We start from the raw sequence: 19,564 nt of genomic DNA on the forward strand, positions 1-19,564 counted from the left end.
TCTTGGAAAAGAGCTTTATTTTTCTCAGCCTATTTCTCATTATTACAACTTAATAAATCATACAAATAATAAAAAAAAATTAAGGATGTTGGTCGAAGAAGACTAATCCAAAAACATTGACATTTTCTTTTGTGATATAAACAAAATCATGGAGACGTGTGGATGAAAAATCGGAAAGCTGTTTCGGATAAAATAAAAATAAAAATAATATTTATTTAAAAAAAATGTAATTATATTATAAATTTAATAATTATAATAAATTAGTTTAATATATTATATTTTTAAATTAGTTTAATATAATATAAATTAATTTAATATATTATAATTTTAATTTATTAATATATTTTTTTAATATTATGTTATTTTAAATTTTTTTATATTATTTTATTTTTACTCACTTGGTTGTACATAGCTCTGCCCATGGGGCTAAATTGGTTTAAAATAAAAATTTATTTATTTGTTCACCTTACAGTACATAGTTCAGCTGGAACTGTAATATTAATGTTATTTTATTTTTTTAATTTTGAAATTTTAATAAAATTAAAAATATTATTTTACTAAAATTTTTAAAAATAATTTTTTAATGAAAATTTAAAATGACTAAAAAATATATTTTATATTATTTTTCAATATTTCTAATTATTATTTTATTTTTCTAGTGTTTCTTTTATAATTTATTAATATATTTGTTAGGATATCTAATTAATATTGGAACTAAAAATTTATGATAAAATATAATAATAAAATATTTTTGTCATTACATGTCTTTTAGTTTTTATTGTGACAAAATATTTTGAATTTTGTTTGTCACCAAATTATTATTTTTTATGCCTAATATGATGTATTTTTATGAAAAACTAAGTTTAATAAAATTATTTTCGTCATTAAAATTATTTTTGTCACAAAACATTTAATTTCTTATGACATACATATTTTTGTCATATTTTTTTTTTATAATACTATGTTGTAACAAACTATTTTTGTTATAAAAATTATTACTTATTATGACTAAAATTTTTTGTAATTACATCTTATATAATTAAATAGTGACAAAATTTTTTGTAACAAAATTATTTTTTCATATTATGTAAGTTGAATTGGTTCCAAAAATTTAGCGCCAACTTAGTGTGACAAAATTTTGTGACAAAAATTATTTTGTCATTATAAATTATCTACATCACTATATTATGACAAAATATTTTGTCAAAATATTGTTTGTCACAACTTTACTCACTTTTTGAATTTGGTATGAGAAAACTCTATTTTGTCATAATTTTGTCACAAAAGAGATAGTTTTCGTGACAAAATTTAATCCATCACAATTATTTTTGTCACAATATACTAAATTTCTTGTAGTGCTCGCTCAAGCCGCCTGTCTCTGGGCCAAAAATGGTATCAAAAAAAAAAAATTGAGCTGGCCCATTTGGCCCGCGGGCCCGTGTAGGGCCAAGCTAGGGCCAGCAATCTGCTGGCCCGTTTTTAAGCTGGCCGATTTGGCCCGGCCCGTTTGCCATCTCTAAATTAGTTCAATTGGCCCCCAAGCCATATAATGGTTTTGCTGCCTTGCTAGTGTTTGTTGGAGCCCCCAACCAAAGGCCTGCCAATTTCACTCTAGTTTCTATTTTTACGTTGATAGGGGCTTGTTTTACCTTGGTTGTTGCTTTAGGCCCTTCTTATTTAGCCAACTTGTTTTATTGGGTTCTTCCTCCTTTTGTGTGTTTTGTCTCTAATATACTTTGCAAGAAAAAAAAAAAAAACTCTCCATATTAGTGATGCTACTGTACACATTAATCTTTCAATTAAAAATACCTCTCTCTTGCTTATATAGTTGATGTTGAGCCTTTAAAGTGGACATAATAAATTTATTTCTTTGTATTATAGAAAATTATAATGGTAGAAAATTTGCTTCATATATTGAGAAGAAAAATGTGAAAGTATATGTTGGTTAATATTTTGTATATATATAATATTAATTCTTGTTGATGATTGTGGTCAAATCAAAATAATTAAATTAAATTTCATGTCAACAAACTTAACTCATATAAAGAGGCATTACTTTTTTTTTATATAGGTATTTGAAATTTATAAAAAGTATATCAATATGTAGGTTTTAAGAAAGTATATTAATACATATAAATTATATGTATTAATCTTAATTTCTCTTATCATTTATTATTAATTTTATTTATTTTAAGAACAAGAATGGTTATTTTTACATATCTTAAAATCATAAGTTTTGGCAGATTACTTTTTTCACGATCGAATCTTTTTTTTTTTTTTTTAGAGATCTTAATAGTTCAAGAGAAATACAACTTTGGGATCTTCTAACTACCACACAAGAACATCTACACTCATTAAACGTAATTGGATGTCAGTTCTCAACCGAGATTTTGTCTCATCATTAGAAAAGAAGTTTTAGAACAATTGACAAGTTAAACTTACAGAATTGTCAGGGGTTCAAGCATGTTATTGATTTCAATGGCACAATAAGCATTGGTGGTGATATGAAAATATTAGATCTCCATGACTTACCTGAGTTGTGCTTAAGTGGAACAAGAATCTTCATGAAATTGGGGGCCTTCGTAAAATGCCCTCAACTAAGAAATCTATTTATGCAATTCATGGCAATGACTCTTCAAGACTTAGAAATGCTAATGGTGAGATCTTGTGAAATGATGGAAGAGATTATTATCATTGAAGAGAATAATATTAATTTTGCAGGAGAAGTGAAAGGCAACTCGCCATATTGAATTTCCACAATTAAGAATGGAGACAACTAGCCATATCGAATTTTCACAATTAAGAATGGTTATTCTATTTGATCTACCAAACCTCAAAAATTTTTGCAATGATGAAAGTGGTTCATTTAGTTTTTGATCATTGTGCGAAGTTAAAGTGAAGGATTGCCCAAAGATGAAGACCTTTGCTTCTGGATAAATTTGCTTGCCGCCGGGGAAGATAAAAGCCTGGGTAAGAGTTCAAAATTCTGAAATCACAGATGGTACTGAAGGATCTAAGCTTCAGGAATTCACAGATTTTAATGCATGTATTGAGCTTAGGTAAAATTATAAAATCTTACATAATTTTTGGGCATCCACTATATATTCACTCACATTATTTTGTGTACCCTTTAATTTGTTCCATTCTCGAAGCCTGTGAGTACTAACTTTCGTCTTTTTTTGACAGAAGCAAGGATAGCAACCAGATGAATCTCACCATATACTGTGGGGATACATATACAGGCACTAACTTGATGACAGAACGTTATTCGTTGGACTGGGAGGATGAAGATTATCGAATGATGAAGATTTATGATTATGAAGATTTTTAACTTGTAGGGAGGTATGTAAAGTCACCAATATATCTAAAGTGTTACATTATTTAATTTGACATGTGCTTTGCAACGAACAATTAATTTTACTTTGTATAAGGGAAAAATATTAAACAGATAGAATACTATATTAACTATAAATAAACTAATTTGACTTTTTTAACACTAAAATAAAATTTTAAAAGTACCTTCTCAAGATTTATTATATAAACTTTTTAAACTGCAATAACTATCATAAACTGTACCCAACCAATAAGTCTCCGTTACAGGTGCACGAAGGTCAAGGAGGGTATAATTAGGTACTCGTGTGGAGCATCTCTCTTTAATATAACTATTGATGTCAATCATAGGATTCCCGAGGAACAAGTTCTGGCACTACAATGGCAGCAACGTGGATGAAATTGTTAAGTATTCGTTTCTTTATAATTATAGAGAAATGCTGGGCGTCATGACTGATGACAGTCATGACCCCAGCTGGCAGCACACCGCCACGTGAGTGCAATTTTGTGCACCCCATTTAACGGTGGGTAACTTTACCCACCGTTAAATTAAAGAGAGAGAGAGAGGGAGAGAGGCAAATGAAATTGCGCCCAACCCAATGCAACTTGACCCATTTCTCCTGCTTTCACTCTCTCCCACATGACACACACACTCCCTTTCTTTCTCTCTCTCTGTCTCTGTTTTTCTCAGTCTCCCTCCGCCTCCGACGACGACTCCTCAACCAGCGGTGTCTCTCCACCTCCGTCGTGTCGTCCGCCTCCTTCCGTCGTCGGAGAACGGCCCTCCACCTCCGGTGTCCCCTCCACCAGCGATGGCTCTCTCTCACACTCTCTCTAGAGTCTGCTTCACAAATACCAAACAAACATATATATATATATACATATATATATCCTCTTCTTGATAGTTCCCATCCACTATCTCATCTTTATCTTCTTTCTTCTTCCAAAGCTCCCTTCTTCTGCCATGGCTTCCGCCTTGTTCTCCGCACCCACCTTCCATGGTCTCAGACCCCTCAACAAGGCCACGAATTTCTGCTTCTTCCAAAGTAATAAAAAAAATTACTTAAAAAATGCTTATATTTGGTCCAAAAGGGAAGTGATCTAGGCAAAGAATTTGTTCTTTGCATGGCTATATAACATACAGGCATGTGACTTAATTCTTCAATTCTATTTAATTATTAATATCATATTTAGCCATAAATTCGTAGAAAAGTAATTCTAAGTAAATATAAGTATTTTTTGAGTAATATATTTATTATTAGGAATAATATATGTATTTTATTTTTTACACATTTAATTTTTTTATTATATGATAACGTTATAAAATTAAAACATCACTTATAATACATAAAAAGAAAGAGAACATATTTGATTATAAATGTTAAAAACATAACTTTTATCTCTGTTACAATTTATCTTACAAAAGATTAAAATAAAATCATGTCCTGTGATATTATTATATTATATAATATTTATCATATATTATTACATATAAGGTTTAATATTTACCTAACAATATTTTTCAGCGAAAAAAGTTTTATTTGAGTTTTATAGTGTCTAAATAGTGGCATATAGTTTTATGAATTTGTTTAGTTTAAGCACTAAAATGATTTTAAAAAGTAAACAAATCATAATACATGATATGCTGCTGTTCAAATTACACTGCGTAAAACCTAAATCAAACAAAATCAAAATCAGAATGAGTCATGTTCAGAATGAGTCATGTCTCCTCTGTAAGCCCAAATAAATTGATAAACCGCCTCCCCACGCCGGAGAGAGAGGACGTAACGGCCACTGCTGGAGGGGATGGCGGAGGTGAAGGGGACTTCGCAGCCACTGCTGGAAGGGACGCGCCGAGGACCATGGTCGCTGTTGGAGGGGACGTCGGAAAAAGAGAGGACACCGGAGGAAAAGGGGACGTCGCGGCCACTGGTAGAGGGGACGGAGAGAGAGAAAGAGTAGAGAATCGCTGCTGGACGGACGCTGGAGGTGGAAGGCCGCTGCTGGAGAGAGAGATGCTGGAAAGAGAGTAAGAGTGAGACAGAGAGAGAGAGAGAGAGTTGCGTGAGAGAGTGAAGGAAAAAGTGCTGGGAGGGGGGGCGGGGGGTACATGGGGCCGTGTAAAATTAATTAAATATTTTTTTTAATTCTCTAATAACTCTCTACAGTTTACACCACCTTTTTAAGTTAACGGTGGATATGACACTGGGTAAAGTTACCCCAGTTAAATGGGGTGCACAAAATCGCACTCCCGCCACGTAGCGTCATGACTGACAGTCATGACACCTAGCATTGCTCTTATGGCAGGTAAACTTTTGACTGCCGCGTGAAAGAAATTCAGAATGCCGATTCCGTGAACGGGATAGTTTACAGTGTTGAAAAGGTACGTAATTTATGCTGCGATCCGTATAATATATATATATAGGAGGACTCTCAGGCTGCTAAACACATTAATTATTTAATCAGCCGATTATTGTTTGATTAGTTGTCCAATCAGTGCCGGACCTGAGTTTTTGAGGCCTGAGACGAGACTTGAAAAATGCCCCAAATTGTATAATAAAATATAAAAAATAAATAAATATTTATACCATAAGAATAAATTTTTTTTTTTTAAATTATCAATTAAAAATTACCATAAACGAAACGAAATGAAGAGGCAACTAACCGCTGAAACTTGAAGCAGATCTGGAGTTAGAACATCTGAGAAACAGATCTAATCTAATGACCCAATTGACAATTAAGAGGTAGCAAGCCACTAGCCACAACCCACAAGGGCGAGCGACGGAGGGCGATGGTGAGCCAGCGACTGAGCAAAGCAGCGAGAGGTGATGTTGCTGGGCGAGCCCCGAGCAGCGAGCCACCGGCCACGAGGGCGAGGTAAGTCGCTGAGGACGATCCATCACCGATCGAGCAGCAAGAGGCGAGAAAGCGAGGGCGAGGGTGAAGGGCGAGGAGCAACAAGAAGAGAAAGGGGCAGCGAGATACCGACAACGGAGTAGCAGCGCGAGAGGCGAGAAAGCGAGGGCGAGGGCGAAGGGCGAGGAGCAGCAAGAAGAGAAAGGGGCAGCGTGCTACTGGCAACGGAGCAGCAGCGAGAGGCAGGAGCGAGGGTGAAGGCGAGGCGCGATGGAGCCAAAGAGGTAGGGCTAGGGCAGCGAGTGAAAGAGAGAGAGGGAGAAGGGTCGCGAGAAGGGGGGCGAGGCACGATGAAACCAAAGAGGTAGGGCTAGGGCAGCGAGCGAAAAAGAGAGAGGGAGAAGGGTCGCGAGAAGGGGGTGGGCGAGCGGAAAAAGCATGGCGCCTGAGCTATGAAATTTTCATGGGCCCCTAGTTGTGAAATTTGCGTAGGCCATTTTCAATTTATGGGCCCCTAAATTAAGGTCCGGCCCTATGTCCAATGATGACGTATGGAAGTATGCCTCCATGGTTGAAATGCATAAGCCAACTCTACCTGTTGATGCAGACAGCAAAGGAATTTCTTAATTTCTTGCAAACAGCTTGGTATAAGATCCACCATCTAGATAGATAGGAGCCCTTACGGAGACTTTGAGACATAAAGTTTCAAGATCATCTTTGTTCACACTAATTGTTGAGTAGTAAAACATATTAGGCAAAATGTACATATTTTAATTCTTGAATTTGCATGTTTTTTCATTTAAACACTCAAACTTTTTGTTATATCAATTACACGCTTAAATAATCTATTTCAAGTTAATTGCATCCCTAAATTTTTGTCATTTCAATTACATCATTGAGCTATACTTAATTTATTATTTGTTAAGGTGTACAATTGATGCAAAATTACATAGTTTAAGGGTATAATTGAAATAACACAAAATTTAAAGAGTGTAATGGATTAGAAATCGCATAATTGAAATAAAAAATTTGAGTGTTTAAATGAAAAAAAACATTTTAAGTATAGAGGTTAAAATATGTGTTTGATCAAACATACAATCTGCAAAATATAATTGTTATGGAGATGAGAATGTTACGATAAATATAGTCATACAATGTCCAACTTTATATAAGATATAGTCATACATAAAAATGATTAGCACATTAGAATTCATGTTCCCTAACCCTCAACTATAACAAAATAACCTTTCGCTCGATTTTTTTTCTATGTAGCAAATTTTTGCTACAAAACTATTAAATTGTAGACAATTCAAATGAGTTAAAATTTTTTTCATCAAATATAATTTTTAATTATGAAAATTTTATCACGCTATAAGGGTGTGTTTGATAGTATTTAGTTGGAAAAGAAAATATTTTCTAACTTGTATGGAAAACAAAAATCACCTCCCCTAGTTGGAATTTTCATGAAAAATAGGTCAAATGATATTTTAATGGTTATACTATAGAATTCAATTCCACGAAAATTGTAATATGTCAAACGACAAACATGCAATTCAATTCATTGGATGAAACATTTTTCATATATTTTTCATGTTATCAAACACATCCTAAGTTTCGTAGATAAAAGTTAATATTTTACTATGTAATTATTAAATCGTAAGTAATTTAAATGAGTCAAATTTTTTGCCACCAAATAAAATTTTTCAATACGAAAATTTTATCTACGATTCTAAATTGTGTGTTTTGCCCTTATTACTTGGATTCATTGTTTATGTTTTAGTTATAAAAGCACACCATATGCTTGATAAAATGCCTATGCTTGATCTTTGCATGTATGTTTTAGTTGTACAAGGATACCATATGTTTCATATCTGTTTGATAGAAGACTCAATGAGACATTGAGTGATACAATGGGATGGTATTGGAGTTTTCAAAGATATTCAACAAAAATTATGCATGCATTGATTCTGCGTGAACACCCTTCATTCCTGGTTAATTTGATCAACTTTGGATTTCAGAATATGTGTTTTACAACACATCCAGTGATCCCGACACTTAAAATTATTGTTAGGCACATTTACTTGTATTTATTATGCATTGTACGTCATAGTTAAGAGTTGTTCAGTCCCAGCAAAATCCACCTATTCTTATAGCAGAGAAGATTGGTACAGAGATAAGAACTTGATTATTAAATTTATGCTTTTCTATTTCCAGACATGCCTTCTTTCTCAATGTAGTGAATATGCAGCAAAACAGTTGATTTGTTGCTACTTTTCCTTGGTCCACCTCAGCTTTATATTGCAAAGGTCTCTTACTTCATGATAAGCCTAAAAACTGACTTGCAGTAATTAATAATTAGTAAATTTCTTTAAAAATTGTGAAGTGTTATATGAATGTATGATTTGCGACGTGCTGAATTCTAACACTTAAATTTAAGTCTTTATGGAATTATTTTATGCAGAGAGAGTACTAATTTTACCAGTGAAAAAGAAAAAACAAAGTAGGGTCTATTGACCCCACTAAGTTGGTTTCTTTTCTTATATATATTAGATTAATTATAAAAGATGAAAATTTTCAATTGATCCAATCATTAGGAGTGGAAGAGAGAAAATTGAATGCAATTTTATTCCTTTTCCTTTTCTTAACATAATTCTTAAATTCTATAGTATGTTGGAATTAGCAGTGGTGGTGTTGTGTTGTGGTGTGGTGGATATCTGTATTTGAGTGACAAATGATTGGCTTAAATTCTTTATAGTTGGTGGGTAAATTTAGGTAGAGAGTCATCACTAGATTAGTTTAGTATAGTTATTTTTAAGTTATGAGTATAGTTAGTTCTCTTTATTCAAATTGTTGTAAATCTTTTATATTGAAATAAATTACACTAATTTGTCTAATTTTTTATTTACTTTTGTTTTTTAGGTTTTTGGCATGTACAAGTAGTAGAGGAAGAAAAGCGCTTGTAGCTAAATTTTTATATTGTGTTAACTATTTTCATTTTAAGATTTAATGTTGCTATCATTATATGTATTGATATTATGTACTAGTCACATTCAAAATACTTTAAACGGATAGTGGAGATTGTGGTTGAATTTAGTTTTATTTTATGTGATTAATTGAAAATTTTTGAAGTTATGTATTATGTTTTAAATTTCATCTAGATTATAAAAGTTGGTGTAGATTTAGAGAAAAATATTATTCTCAAAAAATGAATTTGTTTTGTGTTATGAAATTGAATTTAGAGATTTCATAGTGATATATTAATTATATATAGAATTAATTATGAAAATTTAACTTTTGACTACAAAAATGTTAATAGAGAAAATTAGTTTGTTACGGAAATTGGTATGTGAATATCATCAATTTGTTACGAAAATTAGTATGATTATTATAATTTGATGTGAAAAATAAGTGTTTTCTCTACAATATAACATTCGTAGTAGAAGTTATATTATTTATTACGAAAATTGATATCACCAACTACGAAAATCAACATCACCACTAGCGAAAATCGTCATCACCACCTATAAAAATTGGCATAATTAGTTGTGATATATGTCATAATAGAAAATCAATACTTTCGTTATATTTCTCTTATCATAGCGAAAAGTATATTATTTTTTATAACACGTTAAATCATAACTAAATATTATTAGTTACGAGCTTTTGACTACAATTCATATTATGAATAAAATTTCGTACTTAATTAGTTTTTGTTACAAAAATTAAATTTTTAACTATAAAATTTTTTGTAGAGAAAACAAAAATTTATTGTAGTAACGCTTGTTGTGTAGTTGATGCTTGGGAGGAGGGTGGTGGGAAGGATTTGCCTATGGTACAATTCCCATTCCCACCAAATCACTGCTTTGGATCCATTCAAAACTTTTTGCAACAAAATCATAAAGATAAGTCACAAAGCACTGGCCGGCTCCCCAATACAAATACTCACCAACAACATTTGACCTTTAGCAGCCCAGTCAAGTGAGCCCCCACTTCCATGCTCGGCTCCAACCAAGATGATATGGTATCCTGTCCAGCAGCCTTGTACATCTGGAAAATGTCGATTAAAGTCAAAAAATTATAAATGGCACAGTAAATTCTGGAGCCAGTTTATCAATATCTCCAGTTAGTGAAATCTTAAGAATCGTTAATTCAAAAGAAAAGGTTTGTCACTAAGACATAAATTAAATCTTAATAGGTGCTTAGAAAATGAAAATGTAAACACTAAGGAAAGAAAAAGAAGATGTCTACCAACTTTGTTGATAATGCTTCTGATTTCCACACTGACAAAGGATGCAGTCTGATTTAATGAGCTAAATTTAGAACTATAAATGAATGCAAATGGGGCTCTTACTAAGAGCAACTCATACTTTCCGAATTACATGGATCCCGAATTTATGCTCCTTGGAATGTTCCATAACTTTGCTGAGGAAATGAATTAGTTCATTTTTTTAAAATAGTCATAAGAATATAACCTTTTCAAACAAAACTATAAAATAACCATAGGCATAATAGACTGAGGAAAGATAAACGAGTGGGAAGAGAACACAACAAAATGTCTGAATAAAGAAACTAACCATTGCTGCATCAAACACGTAGAGTTTCTCCCCAGTTGGAATATGAATCGTCTTTGGCCCAACTTCTTCATTTAATAGCTTTGTTAACAAGACGTACATTTGCGAAGTTCCCCTTGCCATCACTTCATCATTATACTACCATAAGAATTGAAGTCCTTGCGCTCCACCACACGCTGAAGGAGATACTTGGCAGCAGGACTGTCCTTGTGAATGCTTCATGCTGGGGAAATGTGATCTGTGGTAATACTGTCACCAAAGTTCAAGATGCAATAGGCATATCCTTCACTGCACTGGGTCCTGGAGGATCCATGGTCATGTTCTTGAAATACAGTGGCTCATGAATGTAAGTAGAACTAAGGTCCCATGAGTACAGTTTGGATGAGGGAACAGATAACTGATTCCACATGGGATTGCCCTTTGTGATGGCCTCATAAGTGCTCTTGAACATATCAAGCAATACACGGGATTGAACAACCTAAACAACATCCGGCCAAAGTTATTTCATTTGACGATGTAACAACTTTTCTAAAATATCCATAGCTCAAGTCTATGTACCTCTGCAACTTCTTCTGTAGATGGCCAGATGTCCCTGAAATATACATCCTTGCCATCCTTCCCAACTCCAATTGGCTCCTTGTCAAAGTCAATGTCAACCTGTGAATCAAATTTCATTGTAAGTTGAAGCAAAGGATTGAGCACGTACTACCCATTATTATACAGACGAAATAAGAAAAAGTCAAACATGACTCCTTTTTTTATTTTCATCCCTCCACCCTTTTCAATTTTATATCAGGGAGAGAGAATTTTAAAAGAAACCTTCATCCATCCTTGAATATTAAACTCATTTCTACCATCCCACAATTCTAGAACCCTGAGTCATCTCTTAGACACGTAGGATGCTTTTGTTGCGCTGCATTAGATGTTCGATTACACAAATCAACAACGTATAAAGCCATAATGCCAATGCGCATTGGGCATGCTTGGAAATTTTATGAGAAGAGAGAAACCACATGTTCAAGATTTAAATCCCTTTGATGAAGATATTGGAAGTGTCCAAAAAATATGAGAAAACTAGAAAATTGCCATTGAACTCAAGTAGTTCCAGAGAATACAGAGACGATAGAATTGAAGAAATGAATCTCTCAAAAAGAAAATTTAGTTACAGAGAGTATTTATACCCCAGCCTTGTAAAACAGCAACTACAACAAACTATAACAACTTAGAAGGAGCCAAAACTAATATCACTGTCGGTGAGAGAAAAATAAAATGACAGCAAATATTATCTACAACACCCCCCCCTCCTCTCTCAAGTTGGAGGTTGGGAATCAAATGGCCCCAACTTGCGAGCAAGGGAGTGATGTTATAGGGAGCCCAATGGCTTAGCGAAAACATCGGCAAGCTGGGAACCCGAAGAAATATGAATAGGTTGAATAAAACCTTTCTGCAGATATTTGCGAACAACGTGACAATCAAGATTCACATGTTTGGTGCGTTCATGGAAGACGGGATTAGCTGCAATGTGTAGGGCAGCTTGATTGATGCAATGCAGTGGCACAGGAAGCGAAGGAGTGAGCTGAAAGTCACTGGATCCTGGTCATCTCTCTAGTCTAGCTTGCAACCTACGACTATCACGGGCACCTTTACCTGCTCAAACATATTCAATCTATGTTAAAAAGAATGTAATATGAAAATGAGAAGATAAAATTTATAAGTCAACATTCATAAGCTTGCTTTTCAAAATGGTCTTTGCATCTGTACCAGCTCAAACAAATTAATCTACAGTAATAGAATGTAGAAAGAATATGAGAAGATTAAATCATAATTCAACACTCTTCAGCTTTTTCTTCAAAATGGTCTTGATATCAATAAATACTTCAACAGAGCAAACTGTTGTTTGCTAACCCAACTTTAATGAAGCACAAACCTCTACTACGAAGTTCCGGGAGCCAAAAAGTACTCAACTTGTCAAGGGTGGCAGACTGATCACAGGCATAATTAAGCACAATAGCATCCGGTCACTTCAGTTCCTCAGCCAGTCTACCTCTGTTCTCCAAACTGAGAACAACAATGTCGCAGAACTATTCAATTTTGAACTTAAAAATTACAAAAATTGTGACAAAGAAAATTAGTCCTTAGGTTAGGAACCGTGGCATATTCACGCGCATACAAATCCAACGTACATTTAGTATAAAGTGGCAAAGAAAGACCTAGAAGAAGTATCGATAATTGGGACAAGGACTCGATCGGGGAACGTGTCAACGGGTAACCTGGTTGGTGGCAACACAGGGGGAACGTTGGTCGGAAAAGTATCCGCGACAGCTGTAACAATCAAGCTCGATTTCCCTGTGCCGGGGTCACCGTGACAGAGGAGTAATAAGGGAGATATGATCAAGTAGCAAGGATAACAGGGTCATTACAGCAAAGCCCGGTGCAGATAACATTCGGTTTGGATAGCCCCTTTGGTCGAGTACTAGAAACGGGTCCTCAAAACTCCAGCCCCGAAGCTACCAACAATGGCTTCCTCAATCTCTGCTTCTTTGTAAACCTGGTAAGTGTTATATGCACATCGTATTTGTCTAAATTGGTAATGTATTTTACTTGGGTCATTTCAATATCGTGAGTCTGAGATGGTTCTTCTTGATTTCAACACAAAACCGGGTTTTCTGGGTGTTATTTTCTCTGAGGAATTTATTCGCCTAAATATGAATTGGATTCTTATGATGGATTCCTGATATGGGTATGCAGTCTTATCTACTTGAACACTGGTTTAGGGTTTTTGCTTGGTGGTTGTTGTTCAGTAGTTTTATGGTAACGCAGCAACTGTTTCTCCTTTTGTTTGAATACTGAACAGCATCATTTAACCTTATTGGAATGGAGATTAATTCTGAGAAAATCTTTGGGTGGGTTTTTGGCCGTAATTGTTATGGTTCAGTTAAGGTAATTGTTATGGTTCAGTTAAGAATTATGGTATTTCATAATAGCATTAATGGGAGAGAAATGGAATAAATTTCACAACTCCAACTTTGATAGAATAGTTACTCTTTGATTGGTTGATGATCGGAGCATCTTCAGTGTAGAGTGCAGCATTAACGGGATCAAAATTATGTGATTGGTTGCTATTCATCAAGGGAGTTGGGAGGTTAGTCTGAATTTGGACCTAATGTTGCATCATTGCTACATTGTTAGACTCACACTTAGTTCTTGTTTTTGGCACTCGAACTTTTAGGTGTATTTTTTGGTCCCAGTTTTGCCAGTATGATTGGTTATAGTTATCATTGGAGAAGGGTATGAACTTCCTCTTTTGTGTAGCATTGGCCTTTTCAGGTTTAATTGATTTTGTAAGGGGTTGAACAGAGCTGTTTGATAAATGATCTCTCTCGTGGGCTGGTTCTGACTTAAAAGTTTCCACGCAGAAAGAGCTTTAATGTCATAGTTATTTGCTCCAATGAAACTGATCCAAATTAATTCTGACTTTTAAGAAAGTTGTATTCATTTCATGTCAGCAACTTGAGATCGGCATTTTGGGGAGAAAGAAATGGGATATGTGTTTCAAGCACTCCCATTGTAACATCTTGAAATTTCAAAATAAATAATAATTATAAAAAATAATAATTAAATAATTAGAGATTATTATTAAGTAATTGAAGGTTTAAAGAAAAATAATAATTTATGTTGTTTTGAGAAAATAAAAAATTAAGGATAATTAATTAAATTATTTAGAAATATTTATGAAAATAATGATGGAATTAATTAGATGAATTTTTGGAATGTTTGGGGTATAAGTGGAATAAGCGAAAATGGAAGTTCAGGTGCATGTGTAATTAAAGGGTATTGTGGGGGTTAAAATGTGATTTGCGAAAGTGGCGAAGATTCATTTTAAATTTAATTATGTGTATATAATAATGAAGGTGATGGTTGGCCGAGTGGCACGTGGGCGTGAGGGAGGCAAGCGCGGTTGCGGGTTCTAGTCCGCGGGAGGTTGCACGCATTAGGGAAGGAAATAATTATTTTGGGCAGCAAGGGGAGGCCGAAACGGCATCGTTTTGGGGCGCCAATTTGCGGCCACGTGGCGTGCGCTAGTGCGCCCATGCTACTTTTGATTTCACGAATTTTAAGGCAAATTTGGCAATGTATTTTGATTTTACTCCATGCAATTAAAGCTCTGAAATGCGAGGTAGGTTATTCAACTTGTATTAAACATTTTCTACAGATTAAATCTTGTTTTTAGGCTGTATTTTAGCTTATTTTAGTGTTATTATTATTATTTTACAGTGTGTGGGCATTTAGGGCTCAAAATCTACGAAATAAGGCAAACCCTCTTCACTTCCTAAATTTTAGTGATCTCTTATACCCGTAATGGCCTCAATTTTATACCGAATTAGCTAGATTATTGGAGATACGCGTATAGGTCTCGTATTGAAATTTTGTGTAATTAATAAAAATTATTAATTTGTGCAGCGGCAGAGTAAGGAGGTGGGAATTTGCTATTAAAAGGCAAGCTCTAAACCCCTTTTGTAAACCCTACAATCTTCGTTTAAATCCCCATTGTTTCTTGTATTTTACCCTCTCCCTTACTCCAATTTGTCGCTTAGCGTTATTTATTGAGTTATTATTCATTTGGTATAATTTAAATTAAATTCGGGTTTTCTAGAATTTTAGTTGTTGAAAGCCTATGGGCGGTTTGTACCGCCCCCAGTTCTTTTGGAATGATGCTGAACCCAACTTGGAGACAAGGTTCTTAGATGTATGGGTTTATTTATGGGTTTCTAAGAGGTGTGAGTCAGCTAGGGCTATCGAGCAATGGGGCAAGGGTTGGCTGTTTGGTGACGTTGGGGTAGACTATCGTACGGCCCTGAAGTGGATCGTCGGGCAGACACTCCTAGTTACTGACCCTTGACCGGTGCCGGATACTGCTGACTAGCCTTGTCATTATGTGATTTATTGCATGATTCGAGATGTTATTTTATCGTTCATGATTTGATATGCACATGGTACAAGATGCATGTTGGGATATCCATCTATTGAGTATGCTTGAACACGAACATTCTAGCATGGTTAGGCTGCATCTGGCACGGGCATATGCATCGCGTGTGGTTTACTATGTGGGTGGAGCATAGCCTAATGCCTGGATGTATGGGCGCTAGTGTATCTAGTTGATGCTCATTACGGTATTGCATTTTTATGTGTATTGTATGGTTACTATATGTTCAGCAGTCTCGGACGGGAGGATCGTTCCGAGTGAGCCTATGGCTCGGCTATTCTACAGCTCGGGTGTCGGGAGGACCGACACAAGCACGCCGGTGACAGGAGCACCAACCCGGGACAATGCGCACTGGTTTGTTGGAGATATATGTTGCCTTTCAGGGTAGTGGTAGGTTGGTATGGGACTTGGGTGTCGTGTGTCTTGTGTGGGCCCCAAGGACTGATATGTGCTTTTATTTACGCTTTTATACTGTGTTGGGCGTCTCATGGGTTGTGTGTGCTTGGGGATTCACGTTCTGGGAGAGTTTATTGGATATGTTCAGCCTTCAGTCTTCTTTCCTTTATGCTTACTGAGTCTCTCGACTCACTTTGTTTTTCATCATTCCAGGCAGTAGCAACGTGGGTTAAGGGCAAGGGAGTCAGCATTTAGCTGTAAAGTCGGTATGGTGTACAGGCAGTTCTGTCAGTCCCTGTCATTTCCTCCGTCTGCCCTAGTTAACTATGATGTTTGAGTGGGATTGACGCTATTATTATTAATTGTGCCAGGTCATTCCTCGTGTCTCATGTATGTCGACACATGAGTCTGTATTCGTTTATTTATCATGTGACCGTTGTGCTAGCGAAGTACCCCTGTATTGCATACATGTGTATAGCTTAGCTTCCGCTTTCTTAATTCTTGTGTATACATGCCAGGATAGTTTATAACGACCCGTTTATTTGTGAATTAATGTGAATTTGGGTGTGAGAAATTAATTGGAGAAAAATTAAAATTATCGAGTAAGTTTTGGTAATTATTCGAAATTATTTGAGGTCATTATGAAATATGTGAGAAAATGGGTAATTAATTATTTTATTTAGGAATATTTTGGAAATTGAAGATAATATCTCTTTTTCATTGTTTTGATACAATTGGCTTTGGAAATTAAAGGAATATAAATGATGACCCTTGAAAATTGAAGGAATATGAATGATAACCCTTGGAAATTGAACCTTGAAAATTGAAGGAATAAGCATGATGACCCTTGGAAATTGAAGAAATAAGCATGATGATGTTTCTTTAAGCTTTGCAGAGAATAAACTAAGTGAAGTGTAATAAATTGAGTGCAAAATTGAGTATAAATAGAGAATGTGGATGTAAAAGAATTGAAGGAGGAAATGAAGGAGAAGCAGAGGAATTGGCCATGAGCTTGAGCGGGAATTTTGGCAGTAAGTGAGAGTGTGATAAAAACGATAATCGGTCATTTAAAGGCAATTTTTCTTCCTAGTTTTCGTAAGTTCTTCTTCTTCTTTGTTTCATTTAAGAGACAAGATCTCAGTTTTCTTACTAAATTACAAGTTCTTCTCATATTTTATAAGTTCAGTTCCTCTTTTCTCAAGTTATGTTTTAAATTATAGGTTTTATTCTCTATCTCTTGTTATTGCAAGATCCCACCTCTTAATTTTCTAAATTGCAAGTCATTTTCCTATTTTACAAGTTATTTTCCTTTGCTAGTAAATTATTCTATGATTTACATTTATACCTATTGAGTTTCAAATAGGGTTTTCTATCATTCTATCTTTCTTTCGGAATGATTCTTTATTGAGGACATGTCAGGGTTTGATATTGTCTTGCATGAATGTTGTCTTGTTGTGCTTATTGTTTCGTTAATCGCATGTTAGTTATATATGAGGAGTTATTACAAATATGCATGTTATAAAAATGCATGAAGCATGTGCATGAAAATAGTTTTTAAAAATGTGTAAAGGCCTCATGATGCGTGCAGCGGACGAGTCCGCAGGATATATCCGTGGAGAAAGTGTTGAGCTCAAAGTTGGACTTCAGTCCCAAGTTTATGATATGGACTTCGGTCCCAAGGTTCGGACTTCGATCCCATGGTTTTGGACTTTGGTCCCATGATTATGGTTTTAAAATATTGCATATGAGCATGGATGCATGTTTCATCATTTTATCATGTGAAAGTACCCTAAATGGCATTCATGTCTCTTTTGCTTCTTGATACCCATGACTCTTATGCTCGTTTTTTTCCAATTATACTTGTTAGTCTTTGTGGCTCATGTTTGCTTGTATCATTCTAGGTAAAGGTAAGGCTAAAGTAGAGGGCAAGCAAAGTGAATCAGGATCCATGGGTTAACAGTGTGTACAGAGCCGTCTTAATCAAAGGTTCTTTGGGGTGTTTGGTGGTGTGTAATATTAAATTATGCTTGTTTATGTTTTAGGTTGTACCCTTGAGGGGATATGTTGGGTTTATGGACCTTGATGCGGTGTGTAATATTGAGTTACTTTTGTTTATGTGAGCATGTGGATACTATTGTGTTTGTCTATGAGTAAGAATGTATGAGTGTGACTTCCATTATCGAGGAGGATGTGTAATGTTTTAGTGGGTTTTGACAATTATGTCATCTTATTGTGGGTCCCTAATTAGGGGCTCCTACATAGTTTCTGTCTTGTATTTCATTCTTTCTCCTTTCGTAAGTTCTCCCGTTCGAATAGTCTGGGTAGTTGAGATATTCTGACGGGGTGTTTACACCTATCGCTTGTGTTGGTTTTATTAGGAAGACTATAGAATGTAAAGAATCCAGAATTGGGAAGCAACCAGTTGAAGTTTCATCCAATGTGACAATCACTTTGGAAGGTCAAGGTTTGCAAGTGAAGGGTCATCTAGGGCAGCATTCACTCACCTATCCACGTGAAGTAAAAGTTGAGAGGGAGGAGTCAGGTGCGCGCCCTTAGGGTTAGAAAGGCAGTGGAAACAAGACGGGCCAATCAAATGCATGGTCTATTTAGGTAAGGTCACTTCAATTTTGTTTTCTAATTAATTCAGTTATTTATTCATGCTTGGAGATTTATGTACCTCCTTCATTCTTAATATCTGTTTATTTTTGTAATTTTAGGACATAATTTGATTTGAATTATGCTGGTAGATCTTGTTTATGGAGCAGAAGATTTTGAAATTTCTTGATTTTCATGGTGTCCATGTGTACAATTCTCTGAATGAGTGACTAATAATAGTGATATAGTTGCATGACTCTATGAGACAAGTTTGCTACAAATGGTAGTTACATAAAATAATAGTGATTAATCTTTTACCATGCCAAGTTACCAAGAGATGGGCACTTTCTGCAAAATGCAATCAGAAAGTACAGGAAGAACCTACACTGTTGTCACTCCTAAACTCTGCAAGTTGATTGCTTTTGTTATATTGGAAGAGCAACTATTTCGAAATCGTAACAAAGGCATTCTGTTGAATAAAGTTCAAGATTATGGAGCATTTTAATCATCTTTTTCTTTTTCTTTTGGCTTAGAATACAAGCCTACCTGCTTTGGTTTCCTTGAGATATCAGCGGATAATAATATCACCTTCCTCTCCCCATAGGGGATGCTGCAGGGGCCTACCCTGCATTCATCCAATTTGTAAACTTGAATATCTTTCCTTCTCTCAGTATATAATGTAATATATTTATACTTATGGATGGATATGTGTTTACTGAAGAAAAGAGAAACAAATGACCAACTCAATTTCATTGAGGCTCTTTAAATTGAAATGAGAAATTTATAATGTATACTATTTGTAACAACTTTTAATCATGTTCACTTATGACTT

At 34.9% G+C, this 19,564-nt stretch overlaps 1 long non-coding RNA gene across 2 annotated transcripts; it reads left to right on the forward strand.

Annotated features, from left to right (window-relative positions):
* Positions 1-12,814: 12,814 nt before the first annotated feature.
* On the forward strand, positions 12,815-18,922 carry LOC127791863 (uncharacterized). 2 transcript variants are annotated; one of them, XR_008021002.1, is made up of 4 exons: positions 12,815-13,308; positions 17,726-17,817; positions 18,039-18,123; positions 18,516-18,922. It is a non-coding gene; the product is annotated as an uncharacterized LOC127791863 (long non-coding RNA). The 2 variants fall into 2 exon arrangements; XR_008021001.1 differs by lacking the exon at positions 18,516-18,922 and having other exon boundaries at positions 18,039-18,478.
* The last annotated feature ends 642 nt before the right edge of the window (positions 18,923-19,564 follow it).

This window comes from Diospyros lotus, chromosome 15 (assembly GCF_014633365.1).
Source record: "Diospyros lotus cultivar Yz01 chromosome 15, ASM1463336v1, whole genome shotgun sequence".
Lineage (NCBI taxonomy): Eukaryota > Viridiplantae > Streptophyta > Magnoliopsida > Ericales > Ebenaceae > Diospyros > Diospyros lotus.